General features: G+C 42.4%; 1 protein-coding gene and 1 pseudogene across 1 annotated transcript in view; both read left to right on the top strand.

Moving 5' to 3' along the window:
• The window catches only part of TMEM132E (transmembrane protein 132E), a 270096-nt gene that overhangs the window by 18347 nt on the left and 236603 nt on the right, over window positions 1-15146 (top strand). The window lies entirely within an intron of this gene.
• The window catches only part of LOC148132696 (uncharacterized), a 55695-nt pseudogene continuing 43559 nt past the window's right edge, over window positions 3011-15146 (top strand).

Below are 15146 nucleotides of genomic sequence, written 5' to 3'. Positions count from 1 at the left end.
CCCTCCATAGCCTCTAGGCACCGTGAGAGGGCAGCAACAGCATCACTTGGGTCAACGAGGGATAGAGATATGAAGTTGAGTATCGTCAGCATATTGATGACACATGTCAACCCATGATGACAGATGAACTCATCCAGAGACTTCATGTAGATGTTAAAAAGGGAGTGGAGAGAGTATTGAGCCCTGTGACACACCACAAAACAGCAGCCATGGGCTGGATTTCTCACTTCCTATTCACTCTGATTGGGACTGGCCTTGGAGAAAGGAACCAAACTAGCATAGGACTGTGCTGCCTAGCCCCAGACCTGTAGCCGACCCAAAAGGATGGTTGTTGGTATCAAAGGCTGCTAAGAGGTCAAGGAGAGTAAGGATGGCTACACTACCATCCTGTTCTCACACATCCACAAGTGCAACCAATGTTGTTTCTGTCCCATAACCAGCCCTGAATCCTGTCCTGTTCCATTCAGGATCCTCTGAAGCTGCCAAGCAACTGGACAAAAATTGTCTAGGCAAGTTGGATCAAGCAGTGCTTTTTTTAAAAGGAGGGGGTCCTCCTTAAAAGGCCTTGGGAATGTCCCCTCCTGAAGTGAAGAATCTATCACTGTTTGGATCTACCTGTTAATCACCATCCTGGAGGCTTTTGCCAACCAGGAAGGACAAGGATCTAATTGACAGGTGGTTGTATTGACAGTGTTGAGCACCCTGTCCACTTCTTCAGGTCCAACAGGATCAAACTGATCCCGGATAACCAAGCAAGACTGTCCCCCAACATCTCACACGGAGCTGCACCACGCATGGATTCCAACTGGGAAGGAATCTGAGTGACTTTGCCCATTAGATAGTGAACAAATTCCTCTGCAGTTTTGAAGATCATCGCCCAAGCCCTCCTGTCCCATGATCCGGGTAATCCGGAACAGGGCTGTCAGGAGACACTCTGTGGATGCCAGAAGGGCAGAGAAATAATGTTCTCTTGCTGCTCTTGCCTCCATTAGGTAGGCCTTAATAATGGCTCTGTCCAGTTGGAGTCATCCTTCATTTTCCTCCAGCGGTGCTTTAGGCTTTTCTTAACCCTTTTCAGAGCCCGCAACTCTTCTGTGAACCACAGGGAGCATCAGGAGGAATGGGTCGAGAGAGGCCACGTAGTGTCAACTTTAGAAACGGCACTGGCTGGAGCCAAGCTAATGGCGCCTCGTTTCTTAGTTGCCACACTGGAAAGGAGGGAAGGAATAACACGGAGGGGGTTTGGGGAAGGAAACGCTGAGGAGTGAGAGCTGGACGGCATTGCGTAGCAATCAGGGGCAGAATGGTAGACGACTGTGGCTGGAGCTGACTGAGGGAGAAGCTCCTGATGACATTCCTGTTACTAATGGTCAACCTGAGTGATTCAAAGAACCTGGAGGGAGCGGGGAATCCCAACCCTTATGTCAATGCCTGTGGAAGTCCCGCAGAGCTAACTTTACCTTACTACATGCTGAGTCAATGTCCTTTATATAGAATTCAGAATAGAGCTGGAAGGGACCCTGGAGGTCTTCTAGTCCAATCCCCTGCCAAGCGGGAAACCCTATACCATTTCAGATAAGTGGCTGTCTAGTTTCTTCTTAAAAACCTCCAGTGATGAAGCACTCACAACTTCTGAAGGCGAGCTATTCCACTGGTTATTTGTCCTCACTGTTACGAAGTTTCTCCTTAATTCCAGGTTTCTCCTTAATTCCAGGTTGCATCTCTCTTTGGTTAGTTTCCAACTATTGTTTCTTGTCCTGCCTTCTGGTGTTTTGTAGAATAATTTGATCCCCCTCTTCTTTGTGGCAGCCCTTCAAATACTGGAATACTGCTATCATGTCTCCCCTAATTCTTCTTTTCTTTAGATTAGCCAAACCCAAATCCTGCAGCTGTTCTTCGTATTTTTTAGTCTCCAGCCCTTTGATCATCTTAGTTGCTCTTCTCTGAACATTTTTCAAGGTCTCAACATCTTTTTTTTGTAGTGTGGTGACCAAAATTGGTTGCAGTGTTCCAGGTTTTGTTGTGGGCTTTCTCTGCCTAGTTCATATATTTCAAGCTCAATTTTTTTTTACGACGTAAACATTTTTCTACGTAGACCAGAGTTGCACAATTAGAGGTCCAGGACTGAATCCACCTATTTAAAGCAGTATTTCTCAACTTGGCAACTTGAAGTTGTCTGGACTTCAGCTTGCTGACTGAGGAATTCTGGGAGTTGAAGTCCAAACATCCTCATCCCAAAGGTGCTTTACAAAAGGTTGTCTAGTCTCTTCTTAAAAACCTCCAGTGTTGGAGCACCCGCAACTTCTGGAGACAAAGCTGTTCCACTGGTTGATTGTCCTCACTGTGTCTCTCCTTGGTTAGTTTCCATCCATTGTTTCTTGTCTTGCCTTCAGGTGCATTGGAAAATAAATTGACCCCCCCCTCCTCTTTGTGGCAGCTCTCAACTATTGGAATATTGCTATCATGTCCCCCCTAGTCCTTCTTTTCTCTAGACTAACCATACCCAATTCCTTCATATTTGTGTTTTTCTTCCCTTCGTTTTCCTTAACCCCCCCCCCCCCCAAATTTCTATCCCGCTAGCAGCAGAGGGCAGGACAAGAATGGCCGGAAGGGGGTTAAAGAGAGATCCAACTATGTTCACGTAACAGATTTGTTCATGACTGGAGCATTGGAGTCCTAACTTGTTGGGTGCGCTGCTCGGAACTGTGACACATAGACACAATCCTGTCTAACGCCTTGGCTGTCCTTTGATTCCCAGTTTCACTAGGGCTGCACAGCAAAACTCTCGGGATATACCCCAGTTCCCCCTGGAACCCTTTTGGGTCCATCAGTTACTGGGGGCAGGCCTCTCGCATGGGCCCAGCCTCCCTGTGGAGCGTAAGAGAGTCTCAAGGACATCAGGGCACGACCAGGCCATGACAGAGGGATAATGTTAAAACCTCTCACCAGATCACGTTGCCATTGCTCTGACATGTCTGGTATGTGACCACCGTCCTCAGTGGGGCCCATGATGATCTGGGATAGCCTCATTGCTGCCATGGTGGGCATGAACTCTTGGGACGCTTCTGAGGGCGAACCCCCGGGTGAGAAATAAGTCATAAGTCTGGGAAACTCCACTGCCAGGCTCGAGATGGCCTCCAGCAGCTCAGGGGAGGAGGTTGCCATGCAGCAGGGAGGCAGGTACAGTAGCAACACTCCCAACTGATCCTGTGAGCCCAGCTTCAAAAATAGGATCTCACAACCAGAGATTTGGGGAGCAAGCCCCCCTGAAGGGCAAAAGAGACTCTCTGATGACCACTGCCACCACATCTTCCCTGCCCTGGTGCCAGGCTCTACACCCGGCTTGACATATCTCTGAGAGGGGAACTCCACCTTCTGGGGGCAGCCAGGTCTTGGTGATGTATGCTAGGTTAGCTCGTTCCTCCTTGATAAGATCTTGAATAAGGGGAACCTTATTATTATTAACCAACCTGGCATTCACCAGCAGCAGCTCAAGCTCTGGGTCACTGGGAGGTATGCTGTCCAGAGATTGGTTATGAATTCGGGGGGCCAGAACATACCACTAATAATATTACATATTGGGGACATCTTCGAAGCCCTGTGACAGCCTGCCTTCATGCTGGCTGGGGAATTCTGGGAATTGAAGTCCACACAGCTTAAAATTGTTGAGGTTGAGAAATGCTGATCTAGGTCAGTTGGATACAATATTTGAGGTAGGCTCTAACTTAGTGCTTTTCAATCTCAGAGCCTTTATGATATGAAAATCCAGAATTTCTCACCACCCATGCTGGTTGTGGGAGTTGAAGTCTACACCTCCTAAATAGTCTGAGATAGAAGAACATTGTTCTAACACTTACAAGATAAGGTGTAGTAGCTATATTGCTTTTTGTGATTCGAAACTCTTTATTTTCATTGATGCTGTTAAAAACAGTGTTTGCCTTTTTTCTTTTGTTTTACAGTCATGTCTAATAGATGATTCCTACACAATTTGTGATCAGTTACGTTGTGTTGTGCTGTGCTGTGGTGGACCCAGCCAATTGTGATTTATTCAGTAAACAAAGCATGGTGTAGTGTGATACATGAAGTCAATCAAAAAGTCTTGGAGCATGTTCAAGACTAATTACTTGGATATGATTCAGTTGCTGTGTTTTGTTAGGTATTAAGATTCATGGATTTTAGTCCATGAAAACTTATGCTGCAATAAAATTGGGGCTCTTTAAACTGCTGTTGTGTTTGCTTTGATTTCAAGCTAAATATTCACATGTGGACATTAGCTTTTATGTTCAAATAGTCCATCTGTCTATATTTCCCTGAAGCTGGACCAAATATTTCGTTCACTGCAGATACCATAATCATGATGTTTATATAAGCATCCAATGTGAATCTGGATCTTGGATACTTCCACTTCACTTATAACGTTTCTGGGAAAAATAGGATTGGGGATACTATTAGAACTGCATCAGAGTATTATTATTTTTTGGATATTAAAAAATAAATTATTTTGTGAATGAAAACACTCCAGCATCTGTAACAGAGCAATATCTTTAGGAGAATAAGTCACAACGATCAAAGTTCACTATAGGTAAAGGTAAAGGTTCCCCTCGCACATACGTGCTAGTGGTTTCCGGCTCTAGGGGACGGTGCTCATCTCCGTTACAAAGCCGAAGAGCCAGCGCTGTCCAAAGACGTCTCCATGGTCATGTGGCCGGCATGACTAAACGCCGAAGGCGCACGGAACACTGTTACCTTCCCACCAAAGTGGTCCCTACTTTTCTACTTGCATTTTTACATGCTTTCGAACTGCTAGGTTGGCTGAAGCTGGGACAAGTAACGGGAGCTCACTCCATTACGCGGTGCTAGGGATTTGAACTGCCGAACTGCCGACCTTTCTGATCGACAAGCTCAGCATCTTAGCCACTGAGCCACCGCATCCCTAAGGTTCACTATGTCTACCTCTTAAAAATTACCTTAAGAGGAGTTCTTCACATGTTACCATACAGGCACTTAAGGAAAAACAACATGGATCTTGTACAGGGGGACAGAAATGACTGAAATAAATCCCAAGATTCTGAGCTTTGAAATACACAGTATAGACTTGAGTTCGCTACGTCAGGCAAGATACTCATACTGGAGAGATACTTTAGCCATTTTATTTATTATAAGGGTTCCCCTCCCCCCCATCATGAGGTTTTGGAATGGAGTGAGTGACACATGGAAGAATGATGATTGTGGCATTTACACAATACGTTTAGCCAAGTTAAATACCGGACAGTTGCATTTGTACAAGTATTGCTCTCTTGTGCTTTAGTGTGTGTTTTGTGAGCACAGTCTATTTAGCTGCTTTATGAATCAGTGTCCTGGGCAAAGCCAGAAAATGGGTTAATTCACTAACCACGTTGAATGTTGTACAAATCTAGCTGATCTGGCTTTCCTTGAAAACCATCTGTTTCTCTCTTACGCAAGTCTGAAAAAATTGCCTTGAGGTTTAACCTGAATCAATGCGGCATCCTGTTTACACATTCCATTGTGCTGGCCCGACAACCCACAAACTTGCTCTTTTATTTCTTGATGGGGGCGGACCAGAGGGAGTGGGGAAGTGTTGGGGAAGAAAAGTAAAGAAATCGGGAGTGTGGACATCCACATTTGCAGAAGGATATTTGAGTGGATTAAGATCTATAAGATCTTGCTGAAAATTTGTTGCATTTAAAAAAAAGTTGAAACTCTGGAAAGAGTGCAGAGAAGATGATTTGGAGGGGGTGTGCTGAAGGCTAAAACATGAAGATTGGTTGCAGGAATTGGGTATGTCTAATCTAGTGAAAAGAAGAACTGGGGGTGACATAGCAGTGTCCCAATATTTGAGGGGCTGCTACAAAGAAGAGGGAGTCAACCTATTTTTCCAATGCCTCAGAAGACAAGACAAGAAAACAAGGCTCCTGCTTGTGTGGAGGGTTGGGCTAGATGACCTACAGGGTCTCTTCCAACTCTGTTTATCTGTAATCTGTAAAAGTTAACCTGTAAAGAAACAATGGATGGAAACTGAACAAAGAGAGAAGCTACCTAGAATTGAGGAAAAATTTCCTGATGGTAAGAACAATCAACCAGTGGAACAACTTGCTTTAAGAAGTTGTGGGTACTCCAATACTAGAAGCTTTTAAGAAGAGACTGGACAGCCATTTGTCTAAAATGATATAAGTTCTTCTGATAGAACAGGGGGTTGGACTAGAAGACCTACAGGGTCCCTTCCAACTCTGTTATTCTGTTCCTGTAATATTTGGATAAGAAGACTTAATACGGTACTCTTTATGTGTTGAGACTTGAACGCCAAGGAAAAAAGGGTCTTATTTTGCCCTTGAAAATCAGGAATATTTTTTTTTTTTTTAAAACAAGTTTTATTAATTTTTAAAACACACAAATTATCATTATTCATTACATGTTTAAACCTTTTTCCCTTGTAAATTTAACAAGTCAGATAAATTATGATTCTATTTTAAACCATTTCCATATAATATACCAAAACCTCTTATTCAATTTCTCTTTACTTCTCTTTACTCTTATTCGATATCATTATTATTATTTCATCTGTTTCTTTCTGACTTAGTTACCATTATTCTCATTCTATATTTCTACAAGTTTTTACCAATTCTCCCCCCAAAAAAGACATATACACACAACACACAAAACATAAAAAAAATATCTTTTTGGAAAGTAACTTGGACCCAGGTGTCTCTCTCTTCATGGACTTCAATTATATTCATGCTCATCTTACATATTATTACTTATTTTATTTACCATTCTAAGCCTTCTATATTAACTTCTCCACATATTTCACACTTCTTAATTCTACCTTAATTAATCATCTTAGTTTAAATCATTATATTTGTATCTTTTGTCCATTTTTTATCATCCCTTTGTCTCATCCCTTATGAAAAAAAAAGAAAATCAGTTTCTCCTGAAATCATTAATCAGAGTATGATGCCTTTCTATCTCCCCCTAAGTTAATCAAATTAATCTTTAAAATAATATCTAATACCCAATCAGATTTTGCTTGGTACATTCTATCTAACTAGTACATCCAACACAATTAAGTGCATAATTAGAGAATAAATCCAAATATTAAAAAGAAATACTATAATAAAAATTTTATAATAACATCAATACCATAATTTTATTAAACTCTTTAATTAAAACAATATTCTAAACCTCTCCTATTATTAAGTTTTAAAACCAATCATTTTTAAACATTTTAACATTTTAATCTCTTATCAACTCTTAAACCATTGCAATACTACCATCTCATCTTATGTACCTTGCAAAATCTTTTTTTTTAAAAGAAATTATACTTTATCCATTATCCATAAAAATTCCTTTTTTCCATTTAATTTCAAAACGTTGTAGCTTTTCTCCACCTTTTCCCTTTCTTTCTTTTCCCAACAAACCTTTCTACCCCCCTTCTTCTAGCCTCTGCCTTACCGGCTTCCCTTCTCTGTCGTATTTCTTTTCCCCTTTGTTTACAATCATCATATTGATTTTGCACTTTATTTTTCCCTTTCTTAAATGTTTTTTAAATCTTAAGTCCTTAAACTTTAGTTTTCTTCTTTTCTCTTCTTTTCTTTTCTTTCTCTCTTCCTTTTTTTCTGGATCAAATTCTGAGATTCATTAAAGATGGCTCCTTCCTTTCTTTCTTGTTCCTCTGCTGTCTTCATCTGTTGTAATTTTTGTTGATAATTAGTAGCGCCATTTCTAAGAAAAGGAAAGCTTCTTCCACACCATTTCTTAGTTCCTCAACAGAAAGAGCCATTATAAATCTTTTCTTTTCTTTTCTCCTTCTTTCTTCTTACAACAACCAGAATATTCAAAAGAAAATAAAAAAGATAAAACAGTCCCAATGTTATCAATCCGTCCAAACCAAGGCAGAGTTCTCACTTTCTCCTTCTGGGGTGATATCAATCAAAGAGAAAGAAAGTCCAAATCTGTTTAAAGTCTTGTTACAATATATTCTAGTCTTCAAATCCTTAAGGCATCTGCTCCAACAAATCTTAGCATACAAATATTTTCTTTTTAATCCTCTCTCTTCCCACTCATCGCTTAAAACCAATTTCCACCTAAAAAATAGGTTTCTTAATATCCAGTTATTTATTCCGTAGGAAAAGAGGGAAAGCTATCCTTTCAGCACCTTCAAGCAGCCGCTTTTTCCTCTTCTGGCAGGTATTATTCAGAAAGTCATACTTTCCAGGAATTTTATTAAATATGTCTTAGAGTCCTAGGAGCCAAGAAAAACTTTCTCCTCTCAATCACTTTCTCCACTTCCTCCTGCGCATTCTTACCCGGCTGCCAGCTTCTTTGTGGCGGCCATTACGGACCGCCGCTGCACCGTCCTGGGAAAAGGGGTTCTGCCGGCCAGGGAGGGGGTCTGCAGCACCCCAAACCCTTCTCCGGATCCCCCTACCTTCAGCTGCCCCTGCAGGTGCAGCCTAGCTCCGTACCGGCTGGGTCGGAGCCCCAAAACGGCTAGCGCGGCAGGGATCGCGCAGCCGCAAATCCTGCCGCTCGCGAAGCCGACAAACCTGGCAGGGGAGATACCTTGATCACGAAAATCAGGAATATTGAAGGGGAGGACAGGAGAAAAAAAAAAGGACGTGGGAAGGAAAGACCTGATTTTTTGGGGTCTTCTCTGCTTCTTGTGCCATATCCATTATCAGACATCGGCGATCATGTTGGCGATCCTATTTTTATCAACAGCCACACAAAAATGTGCCGCTGAGTTTTGACCAAGCCGGTCCCTTAGATTTTGAAGCCTTCTTCTGTCTGGACCTCATTTGCCTTCAATCTTTCCCTGGAGGATTAAGTGAAGTATGCCGTATTTTTCTGGGAGTGTGCTATATTTTTCTGGGATTTTTTTTGTCACACTCTCCTTTCCTAATACCTTCACATTTCTATCTGAGAGAATCAGTCTTTAGTCCTTCGGGAGTTGATTTGTTTCTCAATGAGAAAATCAAAAATCATGGATAAATTCCCAGGAAGGAAGCTTTTTTTTAAATACTAGATTTCATCTTGGCTTTGCCTAATGTGTGAAACCAGCCACTCTCAGTTGTACAAATAAACCAATAACACAACAGATCATAGCTTGGGGTGATGTGTGAACTCAGCTCTCTATGTGTGTCTGTGTGTGTATAACAGACGAACACAATACAGAAGCCTGATGATGGCAGATGAGATTCTGCCGAAACGTTACTACAACTTTAAAAGCACAACTATAATGACATGGGAAAATACCCGAACAAAACTGAATACCATACATGTAAGTACCCGCGAAAACTTAAGAAAACACACACACACACACATATATATGTATGTATGGTATTCAGCTTTGTTCGGGTATTTTCCCACGTCATTATAGTTGTGCTTTTAAAGTTGTAGCAACGTTTCGGCAGAATCTCATCTGCCATCATCAGGCTTCTTTATTGAGTTCGTCTGTGAGTCAGACTTTTACAGTTGTTTCAGTTTTAAATTTGGGGCTAGCCTACTGCTGTGCCAGAATGTTTTTTTCTTCATCCTGATTGGTTGGGAGTCTTGGTCTGTGTTTATTGGTCTTGGCGTTTGCTGTGTTCTGCTTGATTGGTGTTTCTAATATCTTCTGTCTGTTTTGTGGCCTTTTTTGTCTTGATTGGCTGGCAACATTGTGTTACTGTATTGGAGGCTTTTAGTGCAGCTTGGCTCCGGGTAAATGGACGGCTATCATTTATTAGGAAGCTAGGTTTCATCTGGGTGCCTGGTTGGGGTGTGTTTGAGCTGGAGGTATCAGGGAGGATCTGTTTGTGCCCAGGTATTTGCCTGGCTTGTGGTGTGGAGATTTTTTTTGTTTGTGAGTGCAGGCTTCCAAATAATTGACAGTCTGGTGGAATCATCTCTTCTATTCATGCTTTCAGGTCTTTTTTCAATCTCTGTGGCTTCTCTGATGTGATGTGATTCTCTGTGGCTGGGGTTTTCTATGGTGGCTGGGGTTTTGGTGCCATTGAAGTTGATTCTATGACCTGTGGCTTTCATGTGTTGGACTAGTGAGGAAGTGTGTTCCAGCTTTTTTACTGCATTTTTGTGTTCATCCAGGCGGGTACTTATTCTTCTATTGGTCTGTCCAATGTATGTGGCAGGGCATGATGCACAGGGGACTTCATATATGCCTTGGTTTTCCAGGACGCCCTACATAAGAGGTACTACAGACAAAATCATTAAGATACTACACAGGCATCACATCAAGAGTGCTTTCAAAACAGACAGAAAAATAGCAGCCATCCTTAGAAACCCCAAAGATAAAAGGAAGGAAATCAATAAAATACATTATGCCTTTCTATGTACTTATCAGCTTCATTGCTTGGGAGAATTTGAATAGAAACTGATTGGGCTTATGTGAATCTTTTTAGCTTTTTTGATTTGAGATTCTGGAGAATAATTATAGGACAGGCGAAATGGCAGAATAGAAAAGGAGGACATTACACAATATTAGTGATGCCACTTGTCAGGTGGGGTTGCATCTGAATTTAGGGAGATTTTGGTCAGCATCTTGCTAGAGGATTGTGAGCGTACTGTCAAGCATCAGGGACATCAGAAGTTCCAGGCAGTTCAAAAGAATCATTGCAAGCTTAAGATCTCTACAACAATCTGAACAACTATCAACCAAAGCAAATTGGAGGTAAATAAGAATCAAAGAATTCAAGGTGGGCTGGACAAGATCTCTCTTGTGGGTGCGAAGGGACTTATACTAATGATGCTTTTGACCCCTCCCTCAGGCTCAGCCTGGTCATCTCCTACATCTACCTTCTCTTGCATCTAGAAATATATAACTTGATGTCACTTGTACAAATAATATATAATTTTAAACAATTTGAATACAGGTAGTCCTCAACTTATGACCATTCATTGGAAGTTACTGTGGTGCTGAACAAAGAGATTTACAACCAGTCCTGGCAGTTAAAACTATTATAGCACCCCTGTGGTCATGTAATCAGAATTTGAATGCTTGGCAACCGGTCTGTATTTGTGATGGCTGCAGTGTCCTGGGTCACATAATGACTATTTCCAGTCTTCTGACAAGCAGAGTCAATGGGGGAAAGTGGTTTCACGTAATAAGTGTGGTGATTCATTTAATGACCATAACAAAAAAGTCATAAAAATCAGGCACGAGTCACTTAACGACCACATTGCTTAACAACAGAAGTTCTGGTTCTAATTGTGGTCATAAGACAACCTGTGGAATAACTGCAAATGAGCAGAATTGGATGGCCACTGTAAGTTGATTGGCAAGTATTTGAATACTTATGTGTGGGGTCCTTGGTGCTCTCTGAGCTTGGTTTTCCTGCAGACGTTTCATTACCCAAACAAGGTAACTTCGTCACTGAATAATGAAACATCTGCAAGAAAACAACCAAGCTCAGAGAGCACCAAGGATCCCTTCACTTCAAACTTCAGCTACAAATATTCTTCTTTATTGATACTTTTGTGTGCCTATATTTATACATGCAATTTTTTATGGGGATAGAAGGTTTTTCCTTTCCCTTGTCTCTACTTAATACAGTATGGTAGTGTTAAACGTTGGATGGAGGTGTCATGGCCCTGTCATGGAGCCTGGGTCTGAGGAGGAGGACAAGATGGAGCCAGGGTTGATGGAGGAACGAAGAAGGAGCAGGACGAAGCACTCCCAGGTCCCTCAGGACTGGGAAGGGTCACCAGTGAAGGAGAGAGGGTGCAGGATAGGGTAGGGTAGGGTAGGGTAGGGTAAAGTAGAGTACAGTAGAGCAGAGTAGAGTAGGGTAGAGTAGAGTAGAGTAGAGTAGAGTAGAATACAATAGAGTAGAATAGAATTCTTTATTGGCCAAGTGTGATTGGACACACAAGGAATTTGTCTTGGTGCAAATGCTCTCAGTGTACATAAAAGAAAAGATACATTCATCAAGAGTTGAGAATAATGAGGTACAACACTTAATAATAGTCATAGGGTACAATAAGCAATCAAATCATACTAGGAAACAGTCAATATAAACCGTAAGGATACAAGCGACGAAGTTAGTCATACAGTCACAAGTGGGAGGGAAGAGGAGAGAAGGAGTGATGAGAAGGTTAATAGTAATAGTAGTGCAGACTTTGTAAATAGTTGGACAGTGTTGAGGGAATTATTTGTTTAGCAGAGTGATGGCTTTTGGGATAAAACTGCCCTCGTGTCTAGTTGTTCTGGTGTGCAGTGCTCTATAGCGTCGTTTTGAGGGAAGGAGTTGAAACAGTTTATGTCCGGGATGTGAGGGATCTGTAAACATTTTCACAGCCCTCTTTTTCACTTGTGCAGTATACAGGTCCTCGATTGAAGGCAGGTTGGGTTCGGGCTGGGATAGGATGACCAGGCAAGGGGGGAGGACAGGGCAGGCAGTAGAGCAGAGGAATGACGGAGCTCCGCCGATGGGCCATTACCTCCCCCCCCCACTAATCCCTGAGCATGGAGAATAGAGAGGAGGCGGGATTAGCTCAAGGAGGGAGGGAGGGAGAGAGAGAGAGAGGGAGGGAGGGAGGGAGAAAGCTGGCTGAGGAACTCTGGGAGTTGAAGTCCACAAGTCTTAAAGTTGCCAAGGTTGGAGAGCCCCGATGTAGAAGATCTTGTGCTGAGCAGAGAGTTGGATGAGTTGACCTCCGTAGTTCTTTCTTTTCCATTATTGTATGATGCTTTGCACAAGGTGAATCAGAAAGGAGGTGCTGATCCACACCGAGAAACTCTAGCTAATGGACCTCATTGCCACAAGCTACAGTAATGGCCATTTGTGTCCTATTATGCTGGCTGGGGAATTCTGGGAGTTGAAGTCCACACAAGTTAGAGTTGCCAAGATTGGGAAATGCTGTAATAAACACTCCCTGACAAACAAGAGCCACAGCGCTGTTTTGGATGAAGTGAGTATGGGTAGAAGCGTCTCTCTCTCTCTCTCTCTCTCTCCCCCCTCTCCCTCTCCTCTCCCTCTCTCTCTCTCTCTCTCTCTCTCTCCCCCTCCTCTCTCTCTCTCTCTCCTCTCCTCTCTCTCTCTCTCCTCCTCTCTCCCCCTCCCTCCCCCTCTCTCTCTCATCTTGCCTATCACATGGAAAGAAGGCCCATACCTTCCAGCTTGCATATGAGAAAAAAATACTGTCCCAAGTCCATTTCTCCCCCTCCCTCTCTTCCTCCCTCTTGCCCTCCCCTACCTCGACCTGCGTAGGTGGGAGTGTGGCACGGCCAGTAGAGAAATAGGTTGACCTGTCGTCTTCATCAAGCTGGTCAGTCATAAAATGCCGGGCGCCTCTCGCCAGCTAACGTTCTCTCCTCTGATGAGATTGCTGTGGCCTGGCTGTATTTCACAGGCCTTCTGAGGCTGCTGTTAAACTATTACACCTGCCTCTTCTTTTTCCTGTGCTTTCTGCCAGCCTAGAGCTCTTTGTGCAGTGGGAGGGGGCGTGGGGGAAAGAAAGATCCACATTAGTGCATGGAAAGAAATAATGGTCATAGATGTTCTTTCTCACAACAATCTCTTGGAAAATGCACCGCTCTGCTGGGTGCCCTTCAGTCCTTCCTCCTCTTGCTTATTTCTTTCCCACCTGGAAGCATGACTGATTGCAGCTAAAGAGGGAGGGAGAGGGGCCCGGGAAGGATAAATTCTATGTTTCTAACCTCCTTGGCATTTGGATATTGAGGCCAGTAGGTGGGGATAGATCTTAAACCTGGTAGCCAACGCTTAGTCACCCGCTGTTCTCTTCTCCACTCTCTGCCAGGCTTCTAATAATTGTCTCCAGCAGATGTTTTTTGGGGGGTTTGTGTGTATACAACCTCCTTTTACTTAACACCGGTAGCAAGCATTCCAGCTCAAGATCCCCGGATGATAAAAAATCTCTCCTCAGCCAGACCTCAGCCAGACAGCCACCTCTGATGGACTTCCGGTTGGTAGTAGGGTTTATGCAGTTCAGATGCGACAGCTGGTAGGTTGGTCTACACAAAGAGATATACCAGCAGGATAAACAGTCTCAGCAGAATTTCTTGTGAAGTGGCTTATCAGTACAGACTTTTTGTTTTTGTTTTTTAAATAAAGTTTTATTGAGTTTTAACAAAACAAATAAGACATCTTATTTGAGTACAGCATGGTTCCAGGTTATCACATTTCCACACAGGCACAATTTCATATGCATGTTCATCTTATGTATTCAACTTCATACCTTATTAATCTTCTTCCAACTTCTCACTATTTCTCCCTTTACTTCTCTTAATTTTCTTTTATGGTTATCTCATTTTCTTCTTATTCAATTGTATTTCTTTTACCTAAATTTCTATATCTTTTTATTCATTGTACTTATACTTTCATCCGTCCTGTTTACAATTTCATATGTTCTCTTCCAACATTCTTAAGAAGCAAAATTCCCCCTATGATTGCCAATCGAAGTGCAACACCTTTAAAACTTGTTGTTATTATCATATGAAACCTCATTAAACCTTGAATTTGTGCATTCTAAAATTAAAACATTCAAATTTCTAATATCTGTTTTATCAGTACAGACTTTTTGGTCAGGCACTAGTCTTGCCCAATCGTTTCCGATTCTCTAAATTTATCACAGTGTAGAAACAGGAATGAAAACAGTAGCCTGTTTCTTCTGTCGGTCCAGTTAAAAGCCTACGGATTCTTTGCAGGGTGATTCCTTGAGCTGTAATAACTCCGCCAATTCACTGGCTTGCTTTTAGTGCCCCTTAAGGCAAGGCCTGTCGTTTCGTCTTGGGGCAATGGGTTATGTCCTTTAATGAGGGGTTGAATAAAGAGGTCCCATCTCTTTGTTGAAATCTACTGACTGTCAGTCCCAGGAGCTGACCTCAATTTGCACAAAGGAGTTTCTCCTCAATGCACGCGCTTTTGAATTACGGGCTTTCTTCCATTTTTCAAGAGTAGTGGGGAAAAAATAAGTGCCAACCCATGCCGGGTTTTCAGAGAAAGGAATTAAGCTCGTAGAAATACTGCACATCTTGAGAGCGTTAGCTCACCCAATGTAGGTGCCTGCTTGAGTTGGTTTGTTTGCTTATTTATTTTACAGGGTTTGTAACCAGTTTTAATGCCACAAACCTGGGAAAGCTTACCACATAATAAGGTATAATAAGGAAA

This window comes from Notechis scutatus, chromosome 1, assembly GCF_049901735.1.
Source record: "Notechis scutatus isolate UNSWTSFEM ecotype Mainland chromosome 1, rNotScu1.2, whole genome shotgun sequence".
Lineage (NCBI taxonomy): Eukaryota > Metazoa > Chordata > Lepidosauria > Squamata > Elapidae > Notechis > Notechis scutatus.
This window is presented reverse-complemented; position numbering and strand designations above follow the sequence as displayed.